Source organism: Mytilus californianus, unplaced genomic scaffold (assembly GCF_021869535.1).
Source record: "Mytilus californianus isolate M0D057914Y unplaced genomic scaffold, xbMytCali1.0.p SCAF_5, whole genome shotgun sequence".
NCBI lineage: Eukaryota > Metazoa > Mollusca > Bivalvia > Mytilida > Mytilidae > Mytilus > Mytilus californianus.
This window is the reverse complement of record NW_026262701.1, coordinates 110898221-110917723: the sequence shown is the minus strand read 5'-3', so window position 1 is coordinate 110917723 and position 19503 is coordinate 110898221. Positions and strand designations below refer to the sequence as shown.

The following is a 19503-nucleotide window of genomic DNA, read 5'->3' as shown; positions in this document are numbered from 1 at the left end:
AGCTGGCATATTCTCCATTTACCAGACTTTTAAAAGATACTAATATGACCTATTGATATCACATGATTCACAGTGTCTCCGTATTAGTACTTCCTCATTATGCACAAAGAGGAAGAAATAAGATGGCTGTTTTGTGCATATTTATTACACTGATTGTAGTTGCAAACGTGAATTCAATTCAAACGAGTAAGCTTTTTGTTTATATAATTCTTAGTCTTTGAAATTTTACTTGTGTGATATATTATGAGCCGAACATTGTGTACTATTGATATATATATATAATAATATATATACAAAAACAGAACTGCGGACTAGAATGACTGTACATAGACAGCAAACCAACCATGAAGATTTAACAATCATCACTGAGGGGTTATGACAATTTTCATCGTTGTTCTAATGGACGATTTAAAATATTTCCGTTGTATATGGTCAATCGTCAAAATGATTTTCTCCGGAAGAAGAAAGAAGAATTCTTCATAAACATTCTCAACCCGGGATTGAATGATAAATATTATTTTAATTTTTACGAAACATTTTAAGATCTGTGAAAGCAGTGAAAGCGCTAGTAAAAGTGATGAATTGAAACCGTCATTATCTTATATTAATTTTCTTATATAATTATATATAGATTTAAACGCCTAAAAGTATACAAAACAACACCAATATTAAAAATAAGGAAACATTGAATGTAACTATCTATAAATATTTCGGGTAACAGATATCCTTCAACAGTATGATCTGCTGTTCATTGGGAATGTATTTCCACGCAGTCTTTGTTGTAATAACTCAACTTTCTTTACCTGTGTAATTTTAGAAATGTACCAGTTCATATCGCATATTACTATTTTTGTTAGAAGCATATCTATGCAGTCTCTGTTGTAAATACCTAACCTACGTCATTTTCTAAATTTTAGAATTGTACAAGCGGTGTTCTGTTTTAATTGTATAAATTTAAAGATTGTTGTAGTTAAATCAAAATAGATTGATATGGTTCATTTTACATCATAATCATACTGATGAAGGATATCTGATATCCGAAATATTTATAGATACTTACATTTTATGTTTTTTTTTTTTTTTTAATATTGGTGTTGTTTTGTACACTTTTTAGGCGTTTATATCTATATATAATTATATATATATCAATAGTAATATCGTGGTTCATACATCTCTCTCCCTATATATATCTAACAGAAATAAAAAATTGTTCCTCATGCATTGAGTCAGTAAGACATGTGCGTTTTATCTCACTTCATATTCCTATGTGGTATCAGGTATAGATCCCGTATTTGAGGTTAGGGGGGCACGAAACGTGCAACTTATGACACCAATCGCGTGTTGTTTTTTATCAATGAGTTACACCGTTTGACCCTAGGTCAAGCGAGGTAAATGACGTCCTTGAACAATCAATTCTTACTGTGACGTAATAAGATAAGCATTGTGACATACGAAATGTACGGGAAATATCTGCCCCTAGAATGCGCCATTTAACATTTTTTGAAACCTATATCATTTCGATGAATTAACTGCGATTGGAATATCGGCATTCAAAAATTTACACAAAAAGTAACTGGCGACAAGAAGCGATCAGTTGAAATCTTGATACCTAGCCAAACGAAACAAAAAGTATATAGACACTCGCCATTTCAACAAACATAATTTTGCAGTAACCTTTATTATTTTTCTGTATCTATTTCAGAATACTTTAAATCAACTTGCAACAAAACTGTACCAATACCAGAAGAGGGAGATATTCTATTCGTAATAGACAAGTCGCATCGTTTGTCGAAAAGCCGTGCATGCACAGTGTTTGTCTTAAATCCAAACTCATCGTCACGTGTATTAGTATATTTGAACATATTCAAAATTGATTCTTCTAAAGGGTGCAGACAATCTGGTTTGGATATTTTTGATGACCATGGAAAAAACAAGACACTGACAGGTACCAATGACTTTTTTAAATTAAATTTTTATGATTTAATCTATTGATAACAAACTAATTCTTAGTACCGATAAAAACAATATTTAAAGATCTCATAACACTGTTAAATTGATATCATTTTAGAATAATTTTTTTCAAAGATCGATAAGTTTACATGTATCGAATCTAAATTTACGGGCTCTATGAACAAAATCCCAAGTAAAAATGAGGATGTGATATCTCGTTTGTAATAAGTTTTCTACAGGGAAAAGAAAATTTACAAAACAAATCTATGTATCTATTTTGTGTTAACGAAATCCATGACTTTATCATTTACCAGCGATGAATAAATTACGTTTATTGATAGCTATAACGTCACTACAGACACGGGATTAGCGAATAAGTTTTTTTATGCAAAATTAAAGAATAACATAAAACCATTTGTATAGCAGTAAACTGCATTGTATCTGAAAAATGGCGTCTAAATTTTGACATTGTCCGAACCACGTTGAAGTTTCACGGGCACCTGTAAAGTGTTTTATATAATACCCATCAAGCCTTAGATAGTAAGACTTGGATGTTTAACGTCTCACACAGCAATTTAATAGCCGAAGTCAGACGGTCATCAAGTGTGTTCATTGATTTCGTAGTAAATCCAATTCCTGTTTTATTTCGATTTTATTAAGCAATTGTAAGCTAACTGCGGCGAACAGGAATCTTTGAATTTGGACTGAAGATCTAAGGTAAAAAAAAAATGGTTTTTATAATTAGTATTTGTGTCGTTTTGTTGTTGTGTAATTTACCATACACATCTTTTCATTCATATACAAAACCAATTACAAATTTAATAGTTACAAAAATAGTCTTCCCATTGGCATAACCATGAAACTTATCACTTACAGGTCCAAACGGGTTATGTGGCTCTGTTAAAAAAGATTTGTACAACTCCACGCAACAGAATATGACGTTTACCGTCCATGATAAAAAAGGCACAGCTACAATCACTCTACTGGTAACGTCGGCTAGAAAAGCTAAAAAAGGTTTGTTCACTTTTGTTCGCTTACTACTCTACTACTACTACTACTACTACTACTTGCTGTTGAACGATCTCGTTCTAAGGGTCTGGGATGGTCGGTTTGCATACATAAATCGGTTAGTAAAAGAGTATTCGGCCATATTTTGAATAACAAATAATCGGCGTAGATTTGTATTGAGAATAGTAAAATTTTACACAGATACATTTTATTTTTTTAGAATTATAAAATGAATACTTAAAATCTTTTACGATAAGTCTACTTGCAGCTTATACGACACAGAAGAAAACACGGAAGAAAAGCTCCCCTTTACAACCTCAATCATATGTGGCGCATGCGTGTCCTTTGTAATGTTTTGCAATTGTTGTTGGCTCTTTCGTCGCTTTCATTTTTTTGTCGTCTGCTTTTATTGGACTGATGATATTTCGATTGCCTCATTGGTATCTTCGCTTTTCTCAGTACAACTGCTTTTGAAATAAAAATACAATGTAAATAAATCGAGAAAACCGTACATATTCAAAGCTCCAAGTGTTGACTTGGGTATAGAAATATGGTCACCTGAACGTCGTCCTTTCTGGTAGTAAAGCCCTTGCCGAAGTTTGGCGTCCATTTGGCAGTGCGTGATGTATAAATTCGCAGCTACGTTCGATCGGAATTGAGACTTTAATCCGATACCTCGTGTAGGGTCAATGCTACGCTCTCTGCACCCTTAAAGTAATTGCCACTTGACGTTAACAAGTAACATACAATCAATTACTAATATACACGTGCAATATTTCACATGATCTAAAGTAATATTTGATCAAATAAAAGAAATTCAAATTCAAATTCAAATGAATAATTTTTTGTTAATTATTTGAAATGGTAATAATACTTTCGAAATGCAAAGCCTATCACTTGAGTTTGAGGCCACCAACTCACGATTGAGTATTTCGCCCGTGCGTTTTTAGTTTCTATTTTAATTTCTATTCCTAATTCTATTTACATCTCGTACTTCGTTTGTATGAATTTGAAACAAATAGGCTAGACATCAAATCTCGCGGTAACTAACGATATCTATATCTTCTGCAAGATGAACATTATATACAAAGCTTTGAATGAATATTTGCAATAATCATCAGTTTGAAAAAGAGAATACTTCAGTAAATTATAATTACCAGTGAACAAACCAGTGGATCTTTTCACACAAAAAATTATCCTACGAGTAAAAATACTTGTAATTCCTGAACATTTTAGTATAACTAATGATCAATTTTTATCGTATGATTATTTTTTGTGACAATTTTCGCTGATGTAACAAATAATACAAACTGACTGTAACATTACTTAATACTTTGGGACCTATACTAGGTGAACGAGTTCGACTTTCGAAGTGAAGTGTGTTCGACTATGATCCTTATTGACATGAGCGTATTGCCAAAGTTTTCATGCAAAAGGTCGATGGTTCTGTCTGGGAACTCAAGGTTCATCCAGCAACAGAAAAAAAACTGGCCTCCATTATAGCTAAGGTTCTTAAAAGTGGCGTCAAATACCAACAAACAAACAAACAAACAAACAAACCTTATAGTTATCTGATCCAACTGAAGATTGATTTACTTAACATATAGTAAATCTGTATCTCTTTGAATCGTAATAAGGACTGAATTTCTTTTGTAGGAGCATGTCATGGAAACGAATTGAACTGTGAAAATGACTTTTGTATTCCTGGAAATTTGGCATGCAATGGATACAACAACTGCGGAAATGGCATCGATGAATTAACATGCGTATTAGCATTAGCAGTTGGTGTTATCATTGCCATAGTCATTGGTGCTCTTTTGGCGATCGCATGCCTCACAACTGTCATCATCTGCGTGGTATGCCGTCCACGCCATAGAAGGCGGTATCGTCAAATATAGTTATTGGAAGTAAAATTGGACAAAGTCGGTTTACTCATGAATCCTTTCGTTCTGAAAACCACTTTTTAAAGATACTGAAAGAAAACAGACTAAATTGACCTCTTTTGAGAAACGTGTGCATATTCAAATTTTGAAAATCTTCTGCTTCTTTCAAATCATTTTCATAGCTGAAAAAATAAATTGGTCTAAAGAGTGTATTTTATCAATTATTTAAACCATGCATTTTAGTAAAATACCATATAAATGGGAATATTACACATTTTATAAAGAATACGTTACTTTCTGAAAATACATATAATACCAGAGACTGTAAACCTCATTGAAAGCTTATCTATTGACAAATCTCATTATTTTTAACGTACTTAATATGTCCTTTTTAATTCAAGTTTTCCATATATTCAGCATACTTCCTAACGTGATTTGCGAACTTTGAAGAACTTTTATTAAATAAAAAGAATTTATGAACAATAAAGTTGAAAAATTGACATTTAAATATTGAATATTCAACTCCGTCACAAGAAGCAGGTGATGTTAGTGTTAAGCATTCGGCACTGAGCTGATGATACCACTGAGTACTAAAATTTGAATTCGTACTTTAAAATTTTAAATGCAATTTACACGTTATCAGTTAGTACAGGAGGGTTTAGCGACCTGGACTATCCATGAGGGTCTAGAACAATAGGTAGTTGAGAGATACAAATGATAATACTACGTAATTTTTAACGGTTGAATCTTATGATGATTTAGTATCATGTGTAAATAAGTAACTATTGTTTTTTCCGCCTTCGTATCTGTCGTTATACTAATAAGTATATTTTACGCTGTTACGGTATTAAAGTAATATAAGAAACTAGATGATCTGATAAAGTTACATTATTAAATTTGGGTCCACGAACCAAAATATGAATTATAAAGGAGAGATGAAAAAAACTGTTGTCATGTTGTAAAAATGCGTAAAATTGTGAATTTTAGCATTTTCTTCTTTTCATGTCGTGTTTGGATTTGAATTGAACTGTATATGGAGTGAATAGTGTCATTTAACACTTAATTTAATCTGCTTTTTTATATATTTCATTGTTTGGAAACTATTTGTTTATAAGTACCTTTTTCCATTGTCATTGGTCAAAACGTTTCTATGATCATATGTTTTATAAAGGTTAATTTTGAAAAAAAAGGGAGTCAGAGAAAAGAGAGAGAACCATGTGACGCATACGTTCGCCCCGCTCTCGATCTGTGAGTAGCGGCGGGTTAATGTATGTTGCCACGATTACTGCTTTGTAAATATGTTTTATGAACTGACTGTAAATATGTTGTATGGAAAAATAAAGTATGTGAACGTTCATGTATCCAGTCTTCTTTATTGATATACAACAACTTCCCAGTATGAAACCTTGTCATCTGAAATTGGACTAAGTTTGTTGGATTGTTAAACACTGCTATTTATCTATGATGGAATGGATTTACCAAAAACGAAACACACAAACGAAACAAACACCATTTTATAATCAACTATGTTAATTACGCCAAACAATGATTTTTCTAATCACGTCAAATGGTGGAGGATGAGTGCCGATCCTGTGCTACCTTTCGCTGCCAAGATGAGTGTCCCAATTGAAGAACTTGATGCCAGTAACTCGAAATTTATTTCCCCAATCCTTTATTGTGAAAATATGGACATACATTTTGCTTAAACGACCATAAACAACGAACAGCAATATCGAAAATACATGACATTCCTCGACCATGACCACGAACAACTCAAGATTTGCCGCTTGTGATTTATTTGCTAAAGTGGATGTGACCACTTGTATTCACAATATGGTGGATTCTACCATGGATGTGATGTGCCGTATGAAGATAAGACGGTTCTATTTTAATTGTGAAATGAGATACTATTTGAAATTACTCACACTTGTATTGAACTTCAGTTTGAATTTATATTAATACATTTGCTTTATAATTTACATTTTTTTTCACACTTGCATATTTTATTGCTTTTGATTGAACGATTTCGTATCTTGTTGAAGTCCTATAGCCGGTCTATTGTTTCTTTTTCTTGATGTTTATAGTGCTAAACGTAGTCTGATCAACTAAAAGAATTTTTTATAAGCTCAGTCAAAATCAATATAAATTTTTGTGCAATCAATTTTTATTTTTTTAATTCATGAAGACGAGCGATTTAAAATCCATGATCACGCACCTTGTAATCTACGAGAAAACAAAACTTGATATCGTTTGTATTTGTCACAAAGCTAATTGAAGCAATTGACAGGTTATTCAAAGCTAAGGAGGGCATTCTGATAACTTTGACCAAGATATTGTTCTATTGAAAGTGGTAAACGGTATTCTGTCCGGGTCGAAATTTAAAGGAGGTTATAGGGACCTGCCTAAGATGAATTTCGGACCTCAACGGACCAAAACCTAGCATTAAATAGACGATGTTTTGTTTTTGTATATAACTTGGTTTTTATTTTCGTGAAAATGGTTCTCACTTACGTTTATGTATTTGGGGTTCGTCCGCATAATCGTTTTAAAAAAAATAATACGCCAAATTCTAAAAATTGAGAAATGTTTATGTCAAATGTAGATGTTGATGTCAAAAATATATACAGCTTCGGGGTCCGAAGCTAGAGGGGTGTTGGGAGAGTTGTCATGTTGTAAAAATGCATGAATTGTGAATTTTAGCATTTTCTTCTTTTTATGTCGTGTTTGGTATCAAAATTAATTATTTCGCATAAGCAATTAAGTTTCAATATTTTTATTAAGCAAGAAGTGCATTTTGTTCTGGAAACAAGATTTTGAACTATTTTCAAATAATTTTATAAGAGACATTTATTAGTCGTTTTAGCGTTACTCGGAAATATTTATGGATTAAGATTAAGATTATGTCGTGAGAATATTTTTTGACAACAATGGTCATCAATGTAAAGATGAAAGATATTGTAAAATAAATGAAAATTTTCTTGATAGTTATAGTATATCTCAGTTAGAAGAGAAAATGTTTGATAGATATAAAAAAGACTGGTGTACAAGAATATTTTCATATAGTACTGGTTGTAAATTGAGAACATATAAACTCTTTAAATATACTTATAACACTGAACAATATTTGCTACAGAAAATACCACTACGTCATCGTAGTGCTTTTTCAAAATTTAGATGTGGTGTAGCACCCTTAAAAATTGAAACTGGTCGATATGAAAAGAAAAATCTAGACGAAAGAGTCTGTTTGAACTGCAATATTTTAGAGGATGAAAAACATGTACTTTTAAATTGTTCATTGTATGAAGATCTAAGACATGCTCTGTTTATTGATATATTGTGTCATAATGATATGTTTTTAAACTTGTCTGATGAAGAAAAGTTTATATATATGTTTAAAAATAGCAATACGTGTAATATTGTTGCCAAAACCTGCAATAACATTTTAACAAGGAGAAACAGTATTTTATATCATTAACTATTTGTAGCATTTTATAAAATGAATTAGTATAGATATGTATTTTAATAGTCTCTCATAATTCTTTTAAGAATGGCACATACATATATTTAATTGTTTTAAATATGTTTACTTTATATTTAATTAAATAATTGTATCTTGTTTTAACTATGTTGTATGTGGTGAGACTTTAATAAACTATTGAATCTGAATATGAATCTGTAATTTATTTGTCAACATACAAACTGTATATAGAGTGAATAATGTCAATTAACGCTTAATTTAATCTGCTTTTTATATATTTCATTGTTTGGAAACTATTTGTTTATAAGTACCTTTTTCCATTGTCATTGGTCAAAACGTTTCTATGATCATATGTTTTATAAAGGTTAATTTTGAAAAAAAGGGAGTCAGAAAAAAGAGAGAAACCCATGTGACGCATCGGTTCGCCCAGCTCTCGATCTGTGAGTAGCGGCGGGTTAACGTATGTTGCCACGATTACTGCTTTGTAAATATGTTTTATGAACTGACTGTAAATATGTTGTATGGAAAAATAAAGTATGTGAACGTTCATGTATTCAGTCTTCTTTATTGATATACAACAACTTCCCAGTATGGAACCTTGTCATCTGAAATTGGACTAAGTTTGTTGGATTGTAAAACACTGCTATGGAATGGATTTACCAAAAACGAAACACACAAATGAAAACACCATTTTATAATCAACTATGTTAATTACGCCAAACAATGATTTTTCTAATCACGTCACTGTTGTTTTTTTCATATAATTAGAGAAACCACATTTTTTCTTAATATACACGATGTAAGGATTTAACGCAATCGTATAAAAATATTTTTTTTGAAGATAATTCATAAAAAAGATAATTGGTATTATCAAAAATATTTGAAAGTTCAACCATGATACCATACCAACCACAAACACCCCACTCCTCCGAAAAAGACTAAAAAACAAAGAAAAAAACAACGGACAACACATTTCCGCTTTGCCTGTCTAGACCATGTATCGTAAAAGTTAAACATAATTTAAAAACATGACCTGTCCACCAACCAAACGAATGACAACTAACAAAAAAAGGAAATAAAGACAACATGTTAAATGATACGCTCCTTCAAAATGTGCTCTTTAGTACAGTAAGTTAGCGTAGGTTGCAACAGCTTTTAGATGAAATCACCGTATCGCTGTTTATGCCAATCCGGAAAAGTTCTAAAATTACACAACTTTTTCAAACCGGGTCTCTTCCTATATGAAGGTATAGGTGGCACGGTAGTATTTCCTGGCCCATAAGGGATAATGATAGCCTTTTTAGGATTTTCACCACTTTCTAGCACTGCGAAAAATTCTACATACACAGTTAACTGAAGTACTTTCATTATACTAATCAGAAATAAATTTGAATATGTATCATGACCGTTTACTTTTTTTGCTATTTTTAAAAACCTAAGGCCACTAGTGCTTTTAGGTCTTTTATCATGCAGTGAATACAAAATTTTAAAAAATTCTCAAAAATTCATTTTCACCTGTATGTAAAATTACTTCATATTTTTCTACACCTGATTCATCCCCCGGTTTGGGAAAGTATGTTCAGTTGATACTGTATTTTTAGTCCAATCACACTGTTCAGATACATTGACCTAAGTAGGGTACACAAAAGAGCAACCTTAATTCTGGAATGCAAATACTACTGTGCTACCTTAACCAAGACATTACAAACTTGAAATCAGTCATGACACCTATGATGCATAGACTTCTTACTAGGAAACATATTACAATAAAGAATACTAGTCTTCACTTATTTCTTACCAAAAAAAAATTAAAAAGTATACCCCTACCCCAACTGGCAGATTTTCACTTTTTTTTCATCTGAACATTTTTTACTTAAGGAGTGAACAAAACCCAAATATATGTTGTTTCAAATCAACACAGAAGTAAACCATGGTGATTCAGGAGGAATTATTGGATTGCCAACTCTATTTATAGTTAATCTGACTGAAAGAAACAGTTTAAGCACCAAATCATGAAAAATGATAGTAAAGTCCATTCCACATTTTACAGCATGCCTTACATTACTTTAAGCATTTCCAGATTATGAAGGCAATATAACAAGACTCTTTAGATGGCAGTTTACTATTATTCAAAGATCTTTTTGACAATACATGTACTAGAATATATCTTTAAGTTGACTCATTGTCTATTTCTCATGTATGCATTCAGTTAAATTATGTCCCCTTACATAATCAATTTAGCTTTATTGTGCTTTTCAGGGTCAGAAAATCAAATAAATTAATGACATTTGCATGGAAAATGAATAAACTATTTAATCTTGCTGATCTACAATCATAATCACATTCTTTGTCCAAAAAATTGTCTTGTCAATGTAAAGAAACCCCTAAGGCTATCTCTATTTCAGCTAAATATGAGGGCTAAATGAATAAGTAAGGACCCATTAACCACTTACTAGTTCCAAAAAAGCTCTTTACTGGTGTCATGTTACCACAGAACTACAAATTAAACCTGAAGAAAACTAGTATAGCTGTACTTGTGTGGAAAAAAATAAAAAATTATGCACTTTATTTATTACGGTGAAAATTATAGGATGTACAGGCAACTAAAATATGTCGCGTCTCAAATTCCAGTTGTTGCACAAGTGTCAGACACTGCGAAAAGTTAAAACGAAACTTTATAATTAAAAATGTATTGCAAGTTACTTAAAAATAAAGAAATTTTACTTTCTAGGTAAATTTTAACATTATTATCCACAGATCAGGCAAAATTTGCTGAATCAGCAATTTTCACTCCCAGGGGTGAAATTTAAGGGCTGTTTTTATTCTAGTTGCCCTTAATCAACTTTTTATTGATAAACTTACAAATTGCATAGGTAAAAAAAATACCTTTATTAATTTTGTGTAAACATATATATCACAGTTAACCAAGACATTACAAACTTGAAATCAGTCATGACACCTATGATGCATAGACTTCTTACTAGGAAACATATTACAATAAAGAATACTAGTCTTCACTTATTTCTTACCAAAAAAAAATTAAAAAGTATACCCCTACCCCAACTGGCAGATTTTCACTTTTTTTTCATCTGAACATTTTTTACTTAAGGAGTGAACAAAACCCAAATATATGTTGTTTCAAATCAACACAGAAGTAAACCATGGTGATTCAGGAGGAATTATTGGATTGCCAACTCTATTTATAGTTAATCTGACTGAAAGAAACAGTTTAAGCACCAAATCATGAAAAATGATAGTAAAGTCCATTCCACATTTTACAGCATGCCTTACATTACTTTAAGCATTTCCAGATTATGAAGGCAATATAACAAGACTCTTTAGATGGCAGTTTACTATTATTCAAAGATCTTTTTGACAATACATGTACTAGAATATATCTTTAAGTTGACTCATTGTCTATTTCTCATGTATGCATTCAGTTAAATTATGTCCCCTTACATAATCAATTTAGCTTTATTGTGCTTTTCAGGGTCAGAAAATCAAATAAATTAATGACATTTGCATGGAAAATGAATAAACTATTTAATCTTGCTGATCTACAATCATAATCACATTCTTTGTCCAAAAAATTGTCTTGTCAATGTAAAGAAACCCCTAAGGCTATCTCTATTTCAGCTAAATATGAGGGCTAAATGAATAAGTAAGGACCCATTAACCACTTACTAGTTCCAAAAAAGCTCTTTACTGGTGTCATGTTACCACAGAACTACAAATTAAACCTGAAGAAAACTAGTATAGCTGTACTTGTGTGGAAAAAAATAAAAAATTATGCACTTTATTTATTACGGTGAAAATTATAGGATGTACAGGCAACTAAAATATGTCGCGTCTCAAATTCCAGTTGTTGCACAAGTGTCAGACACTGCGAAAAGTTAAAACGAAACTTTATAATTAAAAATGTATTGCAAGTTACTTAAAAATAAAGAAATTTTACTTTCTAGGTAAATTTTAACATTATTATCCACAGATCAGGCAAAATTTGCTGAATCAGCAATTTTCACTCCCAGGGGTGAAATTTAAGGGCTGTTTTTATTCTAGTTGCCCTTAATCAACTTTTTATTGATAAACTTACAAATTGCATAGGTAAAAAAAATACCTTTATTAATTTTGTGTAAACATATATATCACAGTTAAGGTGGCACGGTAGTATTTCCTGGCCCATAAGGGATAATGATAGCCTTTTTAGGATTTTCACCACTTTCTAGCACTGCGAAAAATTCTACATACACAGTTAACTGAAGTACTTTCATTATACTAATCAGAAATAAATTTGAATATGTATCATGACCGTTTACTTTTTTTGCTATTTTTAAAAACCTAAGGCCACTAGTGCTTTTAGGTCTTTTATCATGCAGTGAATACAAAATTTTAAAAAATTCTCAAAAATTCATTTTCACCTGTATGTAAAATTACTTCATATTTTTCTACACCTTATTCATCCCCCAGGTTTGGGAAAGTGTGTTCAGTTGATACTGTATTTTTAGTCCAATCACACTGTTCAGATACATTGACCTAAGTAGGGTACACAAAAGAGCAACCTAAATTCTGGAATGCAAATACTACCGTGCTACCTTAACCAAGACATTACAAACTTGAAATCAGTCATGACACCTATGATGCATAGACTTCTTACTAGGAAACATATTACAATAAAGAATACTAGTCTTCACTTATTTCTTACCAAAAAAAAATTAAAAAGTATACCCCTACCCCAACTGGCAGATTTTCACTTTTTTTTCATCTGAACATTTTTTACTTAAGGAGTGAACAAAACCCAAATATATGTTGTTTCAAATCAACACAGAAGTAAACCATGGTGATTCAGGAGGAATTATTGGATTGCCAACTCTATTTATAGTTAATCTGACTGAAAGAAACAGTTTAAGCACCAAATCATGAAAAATGATAGTAAAGTCCATTCCACATTTTACAGCATGCCTTACATTACTTTAAGCATTTCCAGATTATGAAGGCAATATAACAAGACTCTTTAGATGGCAGTTTACTATTATTCAAAGATCTTTTTGACAATACATGTACTAGAATATATCTTTAAGTTGACTCATTGTCTATTTCTCATGTATGCATTCAGTTAAATTATGTCCCCTTACATAATCAATTTAGCTTTATTGTGCTTTTCAGGGTCAGAAAATCAAATAAATTAATGACATTTGCATGGAAAATGAATAAACTATTTAATCTTGCTGATCTACAATCATAATCACATTCTTTGTCCAAAAAATTGTCTTGTCAATGTAAAGAAACCCCTAAGGCTATCTCTATTTCAGCTAAATATGAGGGCTAAATGAATAAGTAAGGACCCATTAACCACTTACTAGTTCCAAAAAAGCTCTTTACTGGTGTCATGTTACCACAGAACTACAAATTAAACCTGAAGAAAACTAGTATAGCTGTACTTGTGTGGAAAAAAATAAAAAATTATGCACTTTATTTATTACGGTGAAAATTATAGGATGTACAGGCAACTAAAATATGTCGCGTCTCAAATTCCAGTTGTTGCACAAGTGTCAGACACTGCGAAAAGTTAAAACGAAACTTTATAATTAAAAATGTATTGCAAGTTACTTAAAAATAAAGAAATTTTACTTTCTAGGTAAATTTTAACATTATTATCCACAGATCAGGCAAAATTTGCTGAATCAGCAATTTTCACTCCCAGGGGTGAAATTTAAGGGCTGTTTTTATTCTAGTTGCCCTTAATCAACTTTTTATTGATAAACTTACAAATTGCATAGGTAAAAAAAATACCTTTATTAATTTTGTGTAAACATATATATCACAGTTAAGGTGGCACGGTAGTATTTCCTGGCCCATAAGGGATAATGATAGCCTTTTTAGGATTTTCACCACTTTCTAGCACTGCGAAAAATTCTACATACACAGTTAACTGAAGTACTTTCATTATACTAATCAGAAATAAATTTGAATATGTATCATGACCGTTTACTTTTTTTGCTATTTTTAAAAACCTAAGGCCACTAGTGCTTTTAGGTCTTTTATCATGCAGTGAATACAAAATTTTAAAAAATTCTCAAAAATTCATTTTCACCTGTATGTAAAATTACTTCATATTTTTCTACACCTGATTCATCCCCCGGTTTGGGAAAGTATATTCAGTTGATACTGTATTTTTAGTCCAATCACACTGTTCAGATACATTGACCTAAGTAGGGTACACAAAAGAGCAACCTAAATTCTGGAATGCAAATACTACCGTGCTACCTTAACCAAGACATTACAAACTTGAAATCAGTCATGACACCTATGATGCATAGACTTCTTACTAGGAAACATATTACAATAAAGAATACTAGTCTTCACTTATTTCTTACCAAAAAAAAATTAAAAAGTATACCCCTACCCCAACTGGCAGATTTTCACTTTTTTTTCATCTGAACATTTTTTACTTAAGGAGTGAACAAAACCCAAATATATGTTGTTTCAAATCAACACAGAAGTAAACCATGGTGATTCAGGAGGAATTATTGGATTGCCAACTCTATTTATAGTTAATCTGACTGAAAGAAACAGTTTAAGCACCAAATCATGAAAAATGATAGTAAAGTCCATTCCACATTTTACAGCATGCCTTACATTACTTTAAGCATTTCCAGATTATGAAGGCAATATAACAAGACTCTTTAGATGGCAGTTTACTATTATTCAAAGATCTTTTTGACAATACATGTACTAGAATATATCTTTAAGTTGACTCATTGTCTATTTCTCATGTATGCATTCAGTTAAATTATGTCCCCTTACATAATCAATTTAGCTTTATTGTGCTTTTCAGGGTCAGAAAATCAAATAAATTAATGACATTTGCATGGAAAATGAATAAACTATTTAATCTTGCTGATCTACAATCATAATCACATTCTTTGTCCAAAAAATTGTCTTGTCAATGTAAAGAAACCCCTAAGGCTATCTCTATTTCAGCTAAATATGAGGGCTAAATGAATAAGTAAGGACCCATTAACCACTTACTAGTTCCAAAAAAGCTCTTTACTGGTGTCATGTTACCACAGAACTACAAATTAAACCTGAAGAAAACTAGTATAGCTGTACTTGTGTGGAAAAAAATAAAAAATTATGCACTTTATTTATTACGGTGAAAATTATAGGATGTACAGGCAACTAAAATATGTCGCGTCTCAAATTCCAGTTGTTGCACAAGTGTCAGACACTGCGAAAAGTTAAAACGAAACTTTATAATTAAAAATGTATTGCAAGTTACTTAAAAATAAAGAAATTTTACTTTCTAGGTAAATTTTAACATTATTATCCACAGATCAGGCAAAATTTGCTGAATCAGCAATTTTCACTCCCAGGGGTGAAATTTAAGGGCTGTTTTTATTCTAGTTGCCCTTAATCAACTTTTTATTGATAAACTTACAAATTGCATAGGTAAAAAAAATACCTTTATTAATTTTGTGTAAACATATATATCACAGTTAACCAAGACATTACAAACTTGAAATCAGTCATGACACCTATGATGCATAGACTTCTTACTAGGAAACATATTACAATAAAGAATACTAGTCTTCACTTATTTCTTACCAAAAAAAAATTAAAAAGTATACCCCTACCCCAACTGGCAGATTTTCACTTTTTTTTCATCTGAACATTTTTTACTTAAGGAGTGAACAAAACCCAAATATATGTTGTTTCAAATCAACACAGAAGTAAACCATGGTGATTCAGGAGGAATTATTGGATTGCCAACTCTATTTATAGTTAATCTGACTGAAAGAAACAGTTTAAGCACCAAATCATGAAAAATGATAGTAAAGTCCATTCCACATTTTACAGCATGCCTTACATTACTTTAAGCATTTCCAGATTATGAAGGCAATATAACAAGACTCTTTAGATGGCAGTTTACTATTATTCAAAGATCTTTTTGACAATACATGTACTAGAATATATCTTTAAGTTGACTCATTGTCTATTTCTCATGTATGCATTCAGTTAAATTATGTCCCCTTACATAATCAATTTAGCTTTATTGTGCTTTTCAGGGTCAGAAAATCAAATAAATTAATGACATTTGCATGGAAAATGAATAAACTATTTAATCTTGCTGATCTACAATCATAATCACATTCTTTGTCCAAAAAATTGTCTTGTCAATGTAAAGAAACCCCTAAGGCTATCTCTATTTCAGCTAAATATGAGGGCTAAATGAATAAGTAAGGACCCATTAACCACTTACTAGTTCCAAAAAAGCTCTTTACTGGTGTCATGTTACCACAGAACTACAAATTAAACCTGAAGAAAACTAGTATAGCTGTACTTGTGTGGAAAAAAATAAAAAATTATGCACTTTATTTATTACGGTGAAAATTATAGGATGTACAGGCAACTAAAATATGTCGCGTCTCAAATTCCAGTTGTTGCACAAGTGTCAGACACTGCGAAAAGTTAAAACGAAACTTTATAATTAAAAATGTATTGCAAGTTACTTAAAAATAAAGAAATTTTACTTTCTAGGTAAATTTTAACATTATTATCCACAGATCAGGCAAAATTTGCTGAATCAGCAATTTTCACTCCCAGGGGTGAAATTTAAGGGCTGTTTTTATTCTAGTTGCCCTTAATCAACTTTTTATTGATAAACTTACAAATTGCATAGGTAAAAAAAATACCTTTATTAATTTTGTGTAAACATATATATCACAGTTAAGGTGGCACGGTAGTATTTCCTGGCCCATAAGGGATAATGATAGCCTTTTTAGGATTTTCACCACTTTCTAGCACTGCGAAAAATTCTACATACACAGTTAACTGAAGTACTTTCATTATACTAATCAGAAATAAATTTGAATATGTATCATGACCGTTTACTTTTTTTGCTATTTTTAAAAACCTAAGGCCACTAGTGCTTTTAGGTCTTTTATCATGCAGTGAATACAAAATTTTAAAAAATTCTCAAAAATTCATTTTCACCTGTATGTAAAATTACTTCATATTTTTCTACACCTGATTCATCCCCCGGTTTGGGAAAGTATGTTCAGTTGATACTGTATTTTTAGTCCAATCACACTGTTCAGATACATTGACCTAAGTAGGGTACACAAAAGAGCAACCTAAATTCTGGAATGCAAATACTACCGTGCTACCTTAACCAAGACATTACAAACTTGAAATCAGTCATGACACCTATGATGCATAGACTTCTTACTAGGAAACATATTACAATAAAGAATACTAGTCTTCACTTATTTCTTACCAAAAAAAAATTAAAAAGTATACCCCTACCCCAACTGGCAGATTTTCACTTTTTTTTCATCTGAACATTTTTTACTTAAGGAGTGAACAAAACCCAAATATATGTTGTTTCAAATCAACACAGAAGTAAACCATGGTGATTCAGGAGGAATTATTGGATTGCCAACTCTATTTATAGTTAATCTGACTGAAAGAAACAGTTTAAGCACCAAATCATGAAAAATGATAGTAAAGTCCATTCCACATTTTACAGCATGCCTTACATTACTTTAAGCATTTCCAGATTATGAAGGCAATATAACAAGACTCTTTAGATGGCAGTTTACTATTATTCAAAGATCTTTTTGACAATACATGTACTAGAATATATCTTTAAGTTGACTCATTGTCTATTTCTCATGTATGCATTCAGTTAAATTATGTCCCCTTACATAATCAATTTAGCTTTATTGTGCTTTTCAGGGTCAGAAAATCAAATAAATTAATGACATTTGCATGGAAAATGAATAAACTATTTAATCTTGCTGATCTACAATCATAATCACATTCTTTGTCCAAAAAATTGTCTTGTCAATGTAAAGAAACCCCTAAGGCTATCTCTATTTCAGCTAAATATGAGGGCTAAATGAATAAGTAAGGACCCATTAACCACTTACTAGTTCCAAAAAAGCTCTTTACTGGTGTCATGTTACCACAGAACTACAAATTAAACCTGAAGAAAACTAGTATAGCTGTACTTGTGTGGAAAAAAATAAAAAATTATGCACTTTATTTATTACGGTGAAAATTATAGGATGTACAGGCAACTAAAATATGTCGCGTCTCAAATTCCAGTTGTTGCACAAGTGTCAGACACTGCGAAAAGTTAAAACGAAACTTTATAATTAAAAATGTATTGCAAGTTACTTAAAAATAAAGAAATTTTACTTTCTAGGTAAATTTTAACATTATTATCCACAGATCAGGCAAAATTTGCTGAATCAGCAATTTTCACTCCCAGGGGTGAAATTTAAGGGCTGTTTTTATTCTAGTTGCCCTTAATCAACTTTTTATTGATAAACTTACAAATTGCATAGGTAAAAAAAATACCTTTATTAATTTTGTGTAAACATATATATCACAGTTAAGGTGGCACGGTAGTATTTCCTGGCCCATAAGGGATAATGATAGCCTTTTTAGGATTTTCACCACTTTCTAGCACTGCGAAAAATTCTACATACACAGTTAACTGAAGTACTTTCATTATACTAATCAGAAATAAATTTGAATATGTATCATGACCGTTTACTTTTTTTGCTATTTTTAAAAACCTAAGGCCACTAGTGCTTTTAGGTCTTTTATCATGCAGTGAATACAAAATTTTAAAAAATTCTCAAAAATTCATTTTCACCTGTATGTAAAATTACTTCATATTTTTCTACACCTGATTCATCCCCCGGTTTGGGAAAGTATGTTCAGTTGATACTGTATTTTTAGTCCAATCACACTGTTCAGATACATTGACCTAAGTAGGGTACACAAAAGAGCAACCTAAATTCTGGAATGCAAATACTACCGTGCTACCTTAACCAAGACATTACAAACTTGAAATCAGTCATGACACCTATGATGCATAGACTTCTTACTAGGAAACATATTACAATAAAGAATACTAGTCTTCACTTATTTCTTACCAAAAAAAAATTAAAAAGTATACCCCTACCCCAACTGGCAGATTTTCACTTTTTTTTCATCTGAACATTTTTTACTTAAGGAGTGAACAAAACCCAAATATATGTTGTTTCAAATCAACACAGAAGTAAACCATGGTGATTCAGGAGGAATTATTGGATTGCCAACTCTATTTATAGTTAATCTGACTGAAAGAAACAGTTTAAGCACCAAATCATGAAAAATGATAGTAAAGTC

At 31.3% G+C, this 19503-nt stretch overlaps 1 long non-coding RNA gene across 2 annotated transcripts in view; it reads left to right on the top strand.

Annotated features, from left to right (window-relative positions):
• Window positions 1-19503, top strand: part of LOC127700617 (uncharacterized) — a 74207-nt gene continuing 54704 nt past the window's right edge. Inside the window, exons 1-4 of one of the 2 annotated variants that reach the window (XR_007981663.1) lie at window positions 4-186; window positions 1703-1945; window positions 2827-2964; window positions 4615-4751. This is a non-coding gene — a long non-coding RNA (uncharacterized LOC127700617). Of the gene's footprint in view, window positions 187-1702; window positions 1946-2826; window positions 2965-4614; window positions 4752-19503 lie in introns of those variants that run through there. The other variant, XR_007981662.1, reaches the window with a different exon arrangement.